The 16,179-nt window shown below is 42.4% G+C and overlaps 1 protein-coding gene across 3 annotated transcripts in view; it reads left to right on the top strand.

Annotated features, from left to right (window-relative positions):
* Positions 1-16,179, top strand: part of Filip1 (filamin A interacting protein 1) — a 196,404-nt gene that overhangs the window by 10,909 nt on the left and 169,316 nt on the right. For 2 of the 3 annotated variants that reach the window (XM_029481660.2, XM_021172493.3), the window contains exon 1: positions 15,692-16,066. The exons of the other annotated variant lie outside the window; for it this stretch is intronic. The gene's annotated coding sequence lies outside the window, so the exon portion shown is untranslated. Of the gene's footprint in view, positions 1-15,691; positions 16,067-16,179 lie in introns of those variants that run through there. 3 annotated transcript variants of the gene reach the window in all.

The raw sequence follows: 16,179 nt of genomic DNA, 5'->3' as shown, positions 1-16,179 counted from the left end.
GTCTAAGAGTGTTCTGCATCACTGGGCTCAAGCTTTCCGAACCTCTCCAGCACTTCGGACTCCGTTGCCATCTTTGCTGTTTCCTGAAGGTTCTGTGATCTCCCACGATGCAGCCCATTGGCAGATTATTGCTTCAGCCAGAATTCCTCTGTCCATCTGCAATTTGCATAGCCGTTTTTCCATTTCTGTGGAATGACAGAAATTAAAGTAGAGTTTCTCTTGCAGATGTCTTCAACTAGTGCTCAGGTACCCTAGTGAGCAAGGGCTGAACCAAGACAGTGATGGTTATTTAATATCAGCTGTTATCTGGGAAATGTAATCTCAGGACAGAAAGACCTGAGACACCAAGGAAGTGCAGAAGGATGGAGGGTGGGAGCCCTGTGGTGGGACAACTTCCAGGGTCATCCGTGAAGAGACACAACTCTTACACGGTTCTGAGCATCTGAAAGATATTTTCATCTGCCTGGATGTAGTAACCTCAGGAGGATCCAGAGTCCAGATATTGACAAAGTCTGTCTCGAAAGCAGACAGACGGACAGACAAAAATCCAGTACCGCAGAGGGGGAGAGGTGGGATGATGCGGGGAAACTGGATAAGGAGATGAGTGTAGACAGATCGTGTTTTGCTTTCTACAAGAATGAAATGCTCAAAAATAAGTAAAATTTAAAAAACAAACCAAAACGAAAGCCAACATTTCTTTGTCTTCTACTAGGTGTTCTGACCACTTACCAAGGAGGAATTCCCTACAACAGTGTCTTGCACGGGGAGCATGGTGATGCTTATGAGGTCACCAAACTTGCTGAAATCTGGCTGTGAGAAGGGATGCTAGTGTTACCCACCCCATAAAAACTAAAGCAAGGTCGGCAGGCATCCTTCTTGATCTCTTGTCTTCATCATTGTAATTCTTCCTTTAGTACAAAGATCCCAATGCTATCCAGAGATTTGAGCTTGAGATTCGAATCTTGTTTGTGTGTGTGTGTGTGTGTGTGTGTGTGCACATGTGTGTGAGTGAGTGTGTGTGAGTATGCACATGTGTGTGGGTGTATGTAAGTATGCATGTGTGTGAATACTTGTGTTTATGTGTGTGTGTGTGTGTACTTGGGTGTGTGTGTATGAGTGTGAGTCAGTACATGTGTGTGTGAGTGTATGTGCACATGTGTGTTAGTGAGTGTGTGTGTGTGTGTGTGTGTGTGAGTGTGCACCTGTGTGTGTATGTGCACAAATGTGGGGGGTGTGAGTGTAAGTCAGTGCATGTGTGAGTGAGTTTATGTGCACATGTGTGTGTAGGAGTATGAGTGTGAGTCAGTACATGTGTGTGTGACTGTATGTGCACATGTGTGTATGTGCACGTGTGTGTTAGTGAGTGTGTGTGAGTGTGCACCTGTGTGTGGGTGTGTTTAAGTATGCATGTGTGTGTGAGTGCTTATGTGTGTGTATATGTGCACATATATGTGTGGGGTGTGGGTGTAAGTCAGTGCATGTGTGTATATGTGTATGAGTGTGTGCATATGTGTGTATGTGTGTGCATGTGCACATGTGTGAGTGTATGTGCACATGTGTGTGTAAGTATGCATGTGTGTGTTGTGTAAGTGTGCATGTGTGTGTGTGAGTGCTTGTGTTTATGTTTGTGTGCACACATGTTGGGCATATGAGTGTGTGTGTGTGTGTGTGTGTGTGTGTGAGTGTGTGAGTATGAGTGTGTACTGCTAGAACAGAACTCAGGGCTTCATTTGCTGGCCTTTATTTCTCATAGAATCCTGTGCTATTTTAGAGCAGAGTAAATGTTTCTGCACTTATTTAGTTTATTTATGTTAAAAAGAACTACAGATATCACTAGCTTGTTTGACTGCACGAGCTAGGGGCAGAAGCAGGACGATCACTGCAAATTTGAGGCAAACATGGACTACATAGTGAGTTCCAGAAAAGAGGATAAGCAACAAAACTCCATCACAAAAAGCCACCCAACTGTGCCTGGTGCGGGCGGTGCACGCCTTTAATCCTGGCACCAGGGAAGCAGAGGCAGACCAGTCTGGTCTATATAGCAAGTTCCAGGCCAGACAGAGCTATGTAGGGAGACCCTGTCTCAAACAAGCAAACAAACAACAACCAAACCCACCATTGAAATCACCACTACCAACAAAAACTCCCAACACCCTCCCCCACTCACATCTAAGTTTACTAAAACAAAACAAAACAAAACAAAATAAAACAAACAAACAAAAATTAAGATGGATAGTAAACTTTTTTTTTCTTAAAAATTCCCCAACCTTAAAGCTAAAAGTAATTTTAAAATCTCTATATTGCTTAACATTTCCCCTCCTTGATGGTGGTATTAGGGATCAAACTGGGGTTTCATCCATGCCAGGTAAGACCTCTACCTTCAAGTCCTAGCTGCAACTTCCTATTTGTATATCTTGTGGTTCTTAATGGTTTTTAATGTCTCTGTCTCATTATCGCTGTCAGACTCCAAACTCTTGTTGGTCATTTTGTCTGATTATTATTATTACTACTTTAGTCCTCTAGTGCAAAGTTCATCAGCCCACGCACTACTGATATTTTGGGCAGCGTAATTCCTCTCTGGGGGCAGTCCTAGCACTGGATGCCAACCCAACCCTCCATGTGAAATATGCTTCCGGACATTGCCAAGTAGCTTCTGGATGGTGAGGTTTCTCTCGACTCAGAAGCACTTCATCTGAGAGCCTTGCATTAAGTTAGTGTTCACACCTATTATGACGTAATTTCTAAAGCAGATTTTAGTTGAATCTCGCAAAAAGACAATGTGGGATTTTCGTTGTTTTAGCGGAAGCTGATCCGGTGTTGGATTTGTCCTGTCAGCGAATCTGGGCTGACACTGAGTTGAGCTGTGTTCCTGACTCCACTCACTGTGAGCCTCTCCTCAAGGCGGGTTCTCTCGTTCTCATCCACTTATTTAAGTATCAGAAGCTGTACAGTGTCGGTGTGCGGATAAAGCCTCTTCGCTTCCATAATGTGTAGATTTATTTTCTGACACACGTCGTGGGTCAATTTACACTCGGATGCACTCGTTTTACAGATGACTGGATTTCCAAGCATTCAGAGACACAAAAGAATCAAATAGTATTTTTTTTTAGAGGGAGGTGGAGGAATAAACAAGAAAAATTTGGCCCTGAAACTGTAACATACTTTTCTTCTTTAGCAAAGCTACAGATAATTAAGTCAGCGACTTTAAAAAAAAGGAAACATTTGTCCTTTCTTATATTCGTGTATTTGACAGTGTTTTCAACAGTTTAGAATTATGTAGAAAGACCTAAGCAGTGAAACATGCTTTGCAAACAAAGATGTTTATGTTAAAAACAAAGTTTATAACAAGTAACACATTTTAGGTAATGAAAATTGGCTGGCCTGAATCTATAGGTCGCTGTCCACGTGGCCCTCTCCTGCTGCTTCCTTAAGCTCAGGGCACTGGTGTCCTGTCACCCACAAGAACACAACTAGAAGCAGAGGCTGTGAGAGGAGGGGAGAGAGCCCCAGAGGTAAAACTCTGGGAAATATCTGGGGAAATATCATCGCACTAGTGGGGTCTTTGTAACCACATGACATATTAATATAGTGATGTCATGTTCTAGCTCTTAGTAAGAAAAGGAAAAGGAATGTCTCATCCTCCTAAGGTCAACTGCAGCAGAATGACCACACCCTTCCCTTAGGTAAACCCCAAAGGAGAAAATATGCCCTCCCACACCATGCACAATTTCTGTGTAGATCCCATACATGGCTCATGGCTTAGAAGAAAATGTCACAGTAGGAGCCATGGCAGAAATGCACAGGGGAGGTGAGAATTAAGACATTGGAGATAAAAGAGCAGAAAACCTACACTCTGTGGCCATCTAAGGAAGCTTAGTTTGTTGAAAGAAAAAAAAAAAAACCTCAAAAACTGTAAGATAACCTTTTCGTTTTTTTTTCCTGCGAGCAAATGGTTGGGAGGATAAACCTGGCTTCTCGGTGCCAGCTGATAATTCCTGTACGTGGGAGGCAGAGACTAGCCAGAGGAATACAGCAAGATTACCTCAGACAACAGAAGTACCCAATAAGAGAGGGATAAGTTAGTGAACTTGAATCCAGACCCACACCAGGGAAAAATATTGATATTCATTTTCTTAATTACATTATTCAGAGGCAAACTCATTGAAATCCTGAGTAGTAACAAGAAAGGTAAGCTATGTTGTGTGAGGCCTTGCTTTTTAGAGACAGGTTCACCTTATGTGGTTTAGCCTGGCCTGGAGCTGGAATTGTGCTTTAGCCTCCTGGGTGTGGGAATAACAGACAAGAGCCACACCTGGCCTAAGTATGAACCTTTATGTTAAATACTGACAAATTCCCCAGTGAGAAATAAGTGATCTTTTCTCTCATCATGAAGTATAGTGAATATATGGAGTTTAGAAGCTTAGAGAGCCCTGGAGAGATATCCATCTTCTGTTCTTGTTATGGTACGTGTACTTCAGATATATACCACCCCACCCCAGCACTTTCAGGGATTTCTATAGAAACACTGTGCACACACAGAAAAGGCATATATGTTTGTTCCTAACTCCTCATGGATGCCACAGTCACCTGTTTGATTGTGTTTTCTTACCCACCACTCTCACCCACCTTTCAGTGCAGTTCTTTCCAATTCACTAAATAACTCGATAATCTCCTGTATTGTTATTTTAATTTTATGTGTATGTGTTAATGCATGCACGCACAAATGTGCATTTGGGCATGCACACATTTGAGTGTGTGTATGTGTGTGAGTTCAGAGTACAACTTGCAGAAGCCTGTTGACTTTTTGCACCATGTGGATTCTGGGTATCAAACTCAAGTCTTCATGTTTGCCCAGCAAACATTTTACAATTTGAGTTATCTCTCCAGGCCTAAAAAAATCATATTTTTGAGATAGGGTCTCATGTATCCCAGGCTGGCTTGGAACTCACTATTTAGCCTAGGATGGTGTTGACCTTCACATATCTCTGCCTCCTAAATGCTAGGATTAAAGGTATGTAGCACAGGTGTGTGTGTGTGTGTGTGTGTGTGTGTGTGTGTGTGTGTGTGTGTGAATGCACATTAAGCTACATCCTCAGCCTGTACTGTTTTTTTTTTTTTAAGAAGCATCTGGAAACTCATGATTATAGAGACCAACTTTGTTTTAAAATGTTTACTGTTCTGTAGTTTTTATTTACTTTTTTATTGCCTCACTCTACTGAGTGATTCTAACGTCCATGTGTCTGTTTGTATTATACTTAGTTAGCACAAGGCTTTAAGAGAACCTTCTCGAGCCGGGCGTGGTGGCGCACGCCTTTAATCCCAGCACTCGGGAGGCAGAGGCAGGCGGATTTCTGAGTTTGAGGCCAGCCTGGTCTACAAAGTGAGTGCCAGGACAGCCAGGGCTACACAGAGAAACCCTGTCTCAAAAAAACCAAAAAAAAAAAAAAAAAAAAAAAAGAGAACCTTCTCTTCCAATACATTGTGGACTGCCTTGTAGTCCTTAAGACAGGTTACCAAGAGGAAAACATCAGAGCTACAAAGTTCTCTGATCATTTAGAAACAAGCTTCTATTCCTGATTATTGGTTTCATTTCCATCAGAAGGTGACTTGCTACCCCATTTTCAGAAAAAAGGTGTGATGGTTTGTATATGCTTGAACCAGGGAGTAGCACTATTAGAAGGTGTGGCCCTGTTGGAGTAGGTGTGGCCTTGTTGGAATAGGTGTGTCACTGTTGGTGTGGGGTTTAAGACCCTCCTCCTAGCTGCCTGCAAACCAGTATTTTGCTAGCATTCTCCAGCTGAAGATGTAGAACTCTCAGCTCTTCCTGCACCATGCCTGCCTGGACGCTGCCATACTCCCACCTTGATGATAATGGACTGAACCTCTGAATCTGTAAGCTAGTTCAAGTTCTTTGTAAGACTTGTCTTGGTCATGGTATCTGATAACAGCAGTAAACCCCTAACTTAGGTGAAAGGAAATAAGATAAATGCAAATATTGAGCTCAAGAAGGCTTGCTCAGCTCTAAGAGGAATGCCAGATTCAAATGTTCAGAAGGCGTCTCCCCTGTTTTCACTTGAATGTCTGATCTTGTGGCCACAGTGCTGATACACAAGCAGGGTTGCAGCAGCTCTCACCGCACCCCCCCCCCCCACACCCTGCCCCCCCGGCCAACCCCCCCCCCCCCGTTTCCTAAGTCCCTTGACAGTGTTCTTTGTAGTTTCAAACAGGCAGACCATTTGCTCATGAGCTTTGTAATAATAGGAAAGGCATCTTTTCCAGTAACTTGTAAACTAACTGTTTCAGGCAGGCCTCTCCAGTTCCCTTTTTGTTCTCTTTCTTTTTAAATCTCAATTATTAGTAGTGTATTACTAATACTATAAATCTAATTCTCTTTTAGTGTTCTCATGACACTAGTGAAATTTCACATGTGTTCTGTGGAAGGATTCTGTTAGATACAGAGTTCAGCTCATAAATGTTTTTAATCTACTATCTATCCATCCATCCCATATATACACATATATGTGTTATCAGCTATTTTGAGACTAACTGGCTTTATACTCCATTGCCTTGGATGATCCCCCTGGTCTTCCCATCATCAGCTCCCGAGTGCAGGGATTAAAGTTGTACACTACCACACCCAGCTCTGATATTCATAATGATGTTATACTTAAGTAACATTTGTTGACTGTGTACTTTTGTGCCAACAGTGTTGCATTATATCAGAGAAAACCTAAAGTTCCCATGAGAGCCCATTGAGCAGCATCTTGGGTAGCTGCTTCTTGCCTTCTGCATCTGTGGCCATTTTGTTTCCTCTTCCCAAAATAAAACAGAAGCAAATCTCAGACAAAAATCTTGTTTCCTCTGAGTTTTTTAGAGGGGAAGTATCTACAGGTATTCATGTGTCTGAGTTTTTTTTTTTCACTGAATTAAAGCCTGTAAACAGAAAAATGCATGAATTATTTTGATTAATCTTAGTGGTTGCAATATGTAAGAAGTGAGTCTTTCATGTGAGTCTTCCTCCTGGCCAGTTCCAGCAGTGTTCTACCTTCCAATGGCCCTATGCATCCTTGTTCCCATGCTGCAGATTCTCATGGTTTGGCTGTGAGCTTGATGTGGATGAAGTCACACAGTGTACTTTTTGAGTCTGAATTCTTTCACAACATTTTGTTTGAGAGATTTTATCTACATGCCTATTGTAACCATGTAGATAAATATCATTCTCAAAGCTACAGAGTACGCAATTTTGCAACTGTCCAAACCTACCTCTTCCTGATAGCATCATAGTGCACAACCTTAAGTTTCTTTATTCATCTAATAGAATATGCAAATAAGGCTTAGGAGAAAATGATTTGCTAAATTCATGCACACCACAAGTAGTGAAGTTTGAACATTCAAGCTAGCTTTGCCTGACTTCAGAATCAGAAATATTAATGGCTCTACCTTCAGCCAAGCCAAAACTTGTTTTGTTTATTTGTTTGAGTTTATCTAGGTATCTGTATAGCATTCTGATAGAAACCTATGTGTTCTGTGGAGAAAAAATTATGATCATTATGTGGAGTTGTATACCCAGTTCCCAGTTTTCAGATTTGTTTCTCTGTTTTCTAGAGAGTGCCCATACAATTTTATAATTTTGGTTTCTTTAAACACACACACACACACACACACACACACACGTATTATAAGAATGTGTTTTCATTTTAATCCCATGTGTGGGATGTGGGCTGCTTCAGACTGTCTGCAGCAGCTGACTATGATTTGCCTCGTGCTTTAGTAGGGGTGTGATTTTGTCAGCTGCAGATAGTTTCTGTGATTGTTTGACATTTGGAATTCTTGGGACTTTTCAGAGGGCATATAAATGCTAGGACCCAGGAAGGCTTGGGGAGTGGATGTTTGTAATTGGTTGTTGTTGGTTCCTGTTGGTTGGTTGCTGTTGATTGTGGTTTGTTAAGTAGGTATAAGTTAGATAGTTTGACTGCAAAGATCAAATTTGCACCAAGGAACTTAAGACCCCTAATCGGCAGCAAGTAGTCTAAAGATAATGTTACCCTCTCCCTCGCCCCCCACCCCATCCCTTTTTTCTCCTAGTGTTGGAAGTTAAAAAGGTGGAGAAGGGTGGAAGAAAGAGGAATTCACAAAGTAGCAAAAGTCTGGCTACAAATTCCACTTTCTTTCAAAAAACATTGAATAAGGTATGGTAGTGCTCACTTGCTGTCTTAGCACTCAGGAGATCAGAGGATGGACAGAGGCCTGTCTGAGATATATAGTGAGATCTTGCCTCAGAAAATTGGGAGCAATAGCAACTGCAAACCATTACAGTTAAGAGTGTTGAGTAAGAGAGGGGCGTGGCTGTGGTGTAAGGAGAGGGAGCAGAAGCATAGGTTGGAGAACGTTGTCCGTGCTCCTTGACAGTGGGATGCTGGCATCTGTGACTGCAGACTATGATCCTATCACAGCATTCATGCTCCTTCCTTTCTTGCTCTTGTGCATCTTTGTTTCTTTTAAATGATACATGCTGTATGTATATGAGTGTATATATGCCTGAATGTATGTGTACTGTGTGTGCGTGCCACATGCTACAGAGGACAGAAGAGGGAATCAGACATCTTGGAATTGGACTTAAGGAGAGTTGAGAGCTACCACGTGGTGCTGAAACTGAACCTGGGTCTTCTGCAAGGGCAGCCAGCACTGCTTTCTTGCTTGCTTGTATTCTTGCCCTCTTCCCCATTTTTTTTTTTTAAACTTGGGAGACTAAGGTAGGAGAACAAAAGGATTTGAGGGCAACCAGGGTTTTATTTGGTTCTTTCTGTCCATTATGTGAGTCTAGGGAATCAAGTTCAGGTTGCCAGGCTCGACATCAAGTGCCTTTGCCTCTGAGCCATCTCTCTGTAACCTCTTTTAAAAATCATCTTAATTATTTTTTATGTGTATGAGTGTTTTGGTTGCATGCATGTATGTGCACCCCATGTGTTCCTGGTGCCCATAGAAATCAGAAAAGGAAGTCAGATTCACTGTAACTGGAGTGACAGATGATAATTGCCATGAAACCTGGTCCTCTGGACAAGCAGCCTTGCTCCTAACCTCTGAGCCATTGCTCCAGCCCCCAGTTCTGTAAAGTCTTAATAGAATGATAACCAGATTAACAGAAAATGGAAAACCTGATTATATCCAGGAGGAAAAAAAAAAACAAAACAAAAGAAAACAACCCAGCATTGTTCTGACACCAAATAACCAAATGTTAATTTCTCTCCAAGGCCTCTTTGTTTTTTTTTCTTGTTGTTGTTGTTGTTTGTGTCTTTGTGAGGTTTTGCTTATGAACACAGAGCTCACAAACGGCTTTCAATTTTTATCAAACCACAGACCCAAAGTGAATTTTTTTTTTCGAGACAGAGTTTCTCTGTGCAGTCCTGGCTGTCCTGGAACTCACTCTGTAGACCAGGCTGGCCTCGAACTCAGAAATCCACCTGCCTCTGCCTCCCAAGTGCTGGGATTAAAGGCGTGCACCACCACACCCGGCTCCAAAGTGAATTTTTAAAAGACATTTTTAGAATTTCCCTGAGCAGTAAACGGGCTCATCCCCCAGCCATTCAGAATTGCTCTTTTACGAGAAAGTGCTAAATAAATAGCTCATACGTACACTTTTTTTTTTTTTTTAACTAAAGCAAGTATTTCTTTTCAGTCCAGTTTCTCTTCTTTGGTCTTCAGCAGGACTAGGGATACAGCGAGGCTTTTAATTTTTTTTAAAACTATGCTTTTAATGAAATTATCTCGATTTCTGTCTCCCAAGCGGTGGGGTTTTGAATGTCCTTCTTTAAGGCTTGCGACATAGCTGAGGATAGAACACTTGCTTAACACTTGTGCCCTTGGATTCAAACACCAGTACCACAAAACAAAACAGTTTTTTTTTTTTTTTTGGTTGTTGTTGTTGTTAAAAGTATATATATTCAGAGATAGTAAAGTCCATAGGGTTTGGCTGTCAGAGATCATGTACTTAATGACTGTAGTACTATAATTACTGAATACAGGAGGGAACCAAGAAGTTCAAAACACATATTTTCAGAGCCATATTCTCTGATGTAAGTACTGGTTCTACTACTTAATGACCGGTTTGTGACCTTGGCTCCCTTGCTTTGTGTCCCTGTGCCTAGGTTTCATTGCCTACCACATGCAGGCAATCATTCCTACATTGTAAGATTGCCGTAAGACTTAAGCGAGTCAGTACATGTCAAGTGCTCAGAATGCCGCTCAGCTTCAGCAAGCATTCCAAAGATGATCGTTTTCTTCTTTCTTTTTTGTTTTTAGAAAGAAAACTTTCTCGATTTTGAAACTTTTACTTATGTTTATGTGTACACATGTGTGTGCATGTGTGTGTGTGTATGTGCGTGCACATATGTATGTGTGTGTGCCCTCGGAGGGCAGAAGTAGGGGGGTTTGATCTCTTGGAGCTAGAGTTCTCCAGGTGAGATGCCTGATACTGGGAACCAGGCTCTGGTCCTCTGAAACAGTAGCATGTGCTCTTAACTTTGAAATCATCTCTATCCTCGAGACTTTAAGAAGAAAACATTATGTTTATTTATCTATGCATGTGCATTTATGCCACAGAACAGGTGAGAAGCCAGAGGATGACTTACTAAAGTCAGTTCTCTCCTTCAAGCATGTGGTGGGTTCCAGGAGCCTAACACAGATCGTCAGTCTCCATGATAAGCATCTATACCTGCTGCCACCTCTTCAGCCTAGAATATATTTTTTGACAGGCTTTCACAGTATAGCTTGCCTGTCCTCAACAGAACTCACGATGTAGACCAGGCTGGACTCAAACTCACAGAGACCCCCCCCCCCCCCCACACACACACACCTCTGCTGCTTTCCACACGCTGGGATTAAAGTTGTATACCTCCATGCCCAACTCCAGGATATACATTTAATTTTACATGCATATTTTTATAATTTCACGTAAGTACACTTTGCATTCAGACCACTCTCAGTTCCTACTCCCCTACTCCCCAATTCACCCTTCCTTGCCCACGAATTACTCTCCTTCTCTCAAGCACATGCCTGTCTGTCTGATTTTTGATCTACGAAGATTAACCAGGCCCATATGTCTGTGTGACCAGGATTTCAGAGCTATTTATCGAAACCTGGTCAACTCAGAAGAAGATAGGCAACTAAACGCTGGGGTTCTTCTGCCTCCCAGAATCCAAAGATATTCTATGGTTCAAGAGCCCTTCGCTGGTCTTTAACTGATTGATTGTTAGTGGGGCTGGCATTGTGGGGGCTCAGTGTAGGTAGCTACAGTTCATGGGAACTAATGATTACAATGGTTGTATCAAGACTATAGAGTGGTGCTTCACAGCCTGTTACCAGTCTTTCAGCTCTCATGTGTGGATTGCTGTCTGTAAGTGAGGCCAGGTGAACTCTTAATTAGTCAGATAAGGTCTATGATTGGGGAGTGGAAAAAGAAGGCGGAGCAGAAAGTTTTAAAGAGGGAACAGGAGAGAGTCAGAGACTGAGACAGAGATGAGACAAGATGGAACCTATAGGAGAGGATGATGAGCCGGAACCATGTAGTTGTAGGAGCCATACGTAATTGGGGATTTCACAGATAGATGATTGAATAATATAGGGCACATCTGTCCAATCTAGGTGTGCAGTTTGTATCAATAAAATTGAGTTTAGAGTTCTTTGTGTGGGCATTTTGGAGGTTGAGGATTTGCTGTTATAAATCTGGCTGATAATTTACAAACCTCTGGAGTTTTCATTTTTTGGGGCCAGGGGTTTAGAGCCAGCGGTAGCCAGTCTCTGCAGGTTAGTCACCCCGCAGGATGAAGATGAAGATGATGATGAAGACTGATGGCTTGGAACTGCAAGATGTTGTACAGGCAGCTGTGAACCTCAGGAAACTGGGCAGACCGCAGCTTGGGGAGAGCCATGGGGGCGGGGAGACATGCTACACTCATGTACTTCCCACCCCGTCTTCTGTGGCTGTCCTAGTTTGCTTTCTATTGCTGTGATAAAACGCCATGACCAAAGGTAAGGTGAGGAAGAAAGGGTTTATTTCTGCGAGTAGCTTATAGTGTATCATGAAGTTAGCACAGAACTCAAGGCAGGAACCTGGAGACAGGAACTGAAGCAGAGACCATGGAGGGATACGTTTACTGGCTTCCTTTCTTATACATCTTCCTCAGATGCATACACACGTTTTTTGTTTGTTTGTTTTTTCGAGACAGGGTGTCTCTATGTAGCCCTGGCTGTCACTCTGTAGACCAGGCTGGCCTCGAACTCAGAAATCCGCCTGCCTCTGCCTCTGGAGTGCTGGGATTAAAGGCGTGCGCCACCATGCCCGGCTCCACATACACATTTGCAGGGCAAATTTGTCTAGACAGTCTTTCGTTGTGATTCTCTTTCCAGGTGACTCTAGACTGGGTCATGCTGACAATTAAAAATGACCATCGTGGTGACTTAAAGGTTTTTATTTGTTTGCTTGTTTTGTTTGTTTGTTTTTAATCCTGAAATCTATTGTTTTTGCAGGGAATTTAAGTAACATTAAAAAGGTTTAATTCATAATCTGAGAGTCTCTTTTTTCATTTTATTTATTATTTCTATTGTTATTATTTTGTGATTGTTTTGAGACAAGTCTCAGGTAGCCATGGCTGACCTCAAACTAAGGTTGGTTTTGAATTGCTGATCCCACTGCCTTAGCCTCCCAAGTGTTGGAAGGACAGGCCTGTGGCAGAACACTTTCCTTTCCTCCCATCATGCACATCTGTGCCTAATGATGATCTGGTTGTGTGTACAGAGCCTGGAAGCACTTTCATATGCTCTAAACTTTCCTTTTTCTTTGAAAAATCTTTTCAGAACCATCAGGAGTGCACTGATTTGTTTGTTTGTTTGTTTGTTTGTTTGTTTTTTTACAAAGGCAGAGATCGCTTTGAAAAATATACACACTCCCAATATCCATACCACACACAACAGTTCCAAGTTGAAAACTGCCAAAGAGAACTCTGGGAATGTATCATGTCACCTCTGTAGACTTGGTTTATGGATGGGCTCCACAATGCAGTAAAGAAGAGTAGAAACAACCCACTGTCCTGTAAGAGCCTAGAACATTCCAGCCAAAGAATAATAAGGCCATTTCTTCCACAAATAACGAGTTTTTGGATTTGTTTTGTATTATAGAAAGTGAATTCCCTGATATAATTGGATATTCAGCAAGGAACAAGAAGAGATATTTTCTGCTACTGATATGCAAACTCAGAGTTGGGCACTAAATATCAACAGGGCAGAATCTGTATGGAAAACTGAACATGAATGAAACCTCTCTAGTCCTGTAGGTTGTCAAGGGAAACATATCAGTTAGTCACCAGTGTATTGGAGAACATAATACATTTTCATGTTTGAAAATCACTAAGTCACTATGATTTTTAAAATAAACAAGGGGGGGAGATTAGGTCTTAGAAATGGATCTAGAGATAGTCTGCTGACGGCTCCTTCATTCACTTGCTTTTCTCCAAATGATAGCAATCTGCGAAAAAAGTCTTCCTCGTGAGTCATTCTCGAAGTTGGGAAATTAGGCTCACTCTTCAAGAGGTTCCCGGAGTGCTCCCACTTAAGACTGTGGGAAAGGATGCAGCTGAGCAGTCACGTATGAGCACTGTGTGCCGAAAGTCAGGTCCTCATCGACTGTGCACAAATCACAAATTTCTAGTAATTTTTAATGCCACTGCTCCCTCTGTGGGTTATGTAGGAAATACTTTAGTCTGAATAATTGTTCCTGAGGGGAAAGCCTTCAAAATGAATTCATGGTACACACACACACACACACACACACAGAGCGCCTGTGAGCATGTACTGTGTGTAGAATACTAATCACTTATGCTTGTGTGCCTAGTGTAATTAAGAACAGTTTAGTCAGCTGGGTGCTGTGGCTCACTTCTCCCTCCAGCACACAGGAGCTCAGGAGGCAGAGGCAGGCAGAGCTCTGTGAGTCAGAGACCATCCTGGTCTAGACATCCAGGACAGTCAGCACTACAAAGACCCTGCCTGTCTCAGGAGAAAAAAAACTAAAAGAACATAGTTTGAAGGTGGCAACAGTATCTGATTATAAGTCACATCCTGCATGCTTTGGCTTACTGCCACATTGTTTAACACTAATAGCAATAGTGGTCAGTTAATCCAAAAACTAAGGTAAATAATAACAGCAGGGGATTCGCTTTCCATACTACAAAACAAAACAAATCCAAAAACTCTTTATGGATATTTGTGGAGGAAATAGCCCCATTATTCTTTTGCCTGAATGTTCTAGGCTCTTACAGATAGGCACACAACAACAACAACAACAACCATTGCTCTCCTGATGGTTCTGAATCATCTATAGCCTGGTCTCATAATTACCACCTATATCAGAATTTAGTTTTAGGGACCGTGAATAGGCAATCCATTGTAGGGACTGTGACTAGGCAGTCCATTGTAGGGACTGTGAATGAAGTATCGATTATTATTCTACAAGAGACAGCTACTTTCACACAAAAGCTTAACTGCAGTTTCTCCCTTTAAACATTTTATTTATTTATTGTCAATGTATGTATATGCCATGTGGGCATGTGTGTCAGGGCACACATGTAGAGGTCAGAGGGCAACTTTGTATATTCCTGCCATCTTTCTGTGGTTACCTGTCCAGCGTTCGTTCATGGTTTACCTGTTGAGCCATCTCACCTGTGTGCTTGCTCCCTCCCCCACTTCTCCCTCCCCTTTACTTAACCGTTACTTCAGACCTAGAAAAACTGAGCCTGACCATGTAAAATTTAAAAAGGATATTGTTGAGAGCTTTGTCAGGGCAATATTCGAGGAAGGTTCTGAGGCAGCCCTGAACACCATTAATTTCCCGTATGTACATAGTAAATTAGAGCATTAAGCACACATATTTTATAGATCTTAAACCTGGGAGGCTCGTACTTTTCTATGCTACAGAATGAAGTAGCGGAAACATCTCGAGACTTGAAGTTCGGGTTGGCAGTGTTTGCTCACTGGCTTTGGAGGATGGAGGGTTAATGGTGACTCAGGCTTGTCAACCACTAGTGAGAGGTCTCCAGTCCTGGTGTTTCTGGGGTGTTTGCCATGTGCTGCTTTGAATGAATGGCTTGAGTGGAAATAGTAAGAGTTTCCTTCCTGCCTTGACTTTCATATTCCTAGCGCTGTCGACATTCCTGTACGGTAGCCTTATTTGAAAAACACTTATATATGCAGCAGGACACATCTTTTAAGAGTAAGGGATCAAGCTATAAATATAACTCTGCAATGATGAAAGCTGTTTGGAAATGATCTCTTACTGTGATTTTTCTCAACCGTTGCAGCACACTATTAACGCATTAAAAAAAAAAAAAAAAACACTTATCTAAGAGTCTGAGAAGACTATTGCCTTGGGAAATTGCTCTGCCCAAGACAACTCCCGCTCTGTTTCTTCTCAGATTTAAAAAGCCAAGTCCCACTTCGCAGTCTGCAAACAGTAATTACCTCTGTGAAATAAGCAGAGGTCCTTAAAAGGGTCTGCCGGCTTCCCCGGGATCTTTCCGGGGTGAGCGCGGATGTGGGACTGATAACCCAGCTGCCTAGGAACTGAGCAGGGCCGGCTGCAAACTTCTCAGCTGTTGACAGGCTGGCCTCGCTGAGAACACTGGTTAAATATAGCACGCACAGCTCAGCGCCCCAACAAAGTCACTGCGCTGACAGTGTGCGGGGAACAGCAGAGGAGAAACCTAATCTCAGAACCCAACAACACCTAGCAACAGTTGAAAAAACTTCGAAACAAAAGTCCGGGTGGGAGATAGGCGACTTCCAATCCCTGCTGATCCTGACTGAAGGAGAAGCTGCAGCTACTCTGTCCGTTTCCTGTATGACTTCAGCTACTGGCTAGTCCCAGCAGAGTGGGAAAAGCGTTTTTTCCCCTCAGTCTTCTTTTGGGCTGGCTAGTTTTTCAGGACTCAGTCTTGGACTGTGGGACAAGTCACTGGGTTCTTCAAGGGATAAACCAGCGGAGAAAGAACACACCTTTGGTTAAAGGAGACGACAACAGGTAAGTCACCCCCACCCTTACCCCCCAAGTAGCTACTTACTGTTAAGAAATCTCTTTCCACAAGAAGAAGGTTCGCTCCAATTCTGCTTTGTCTCTTGCTTGGCTCCTGCACG

Source organism: Mus caroli, unplaced genomic scaffold, assembly GCF_978045245.1.
Source record: "Mus caroli unplaced genomic scaffold, Mus_caroli_1 scaffold_11, whole genome shotgun sequence".
NCBI classification, from domain to species: Eukaryota; Metazoa; Chordata; class Mammalia; order Rodentia; family Muridae; genus Mus; species Mus caroli.
This window is presented reverse-complemented; position numbering and strand designations above follow the sequence as displayed.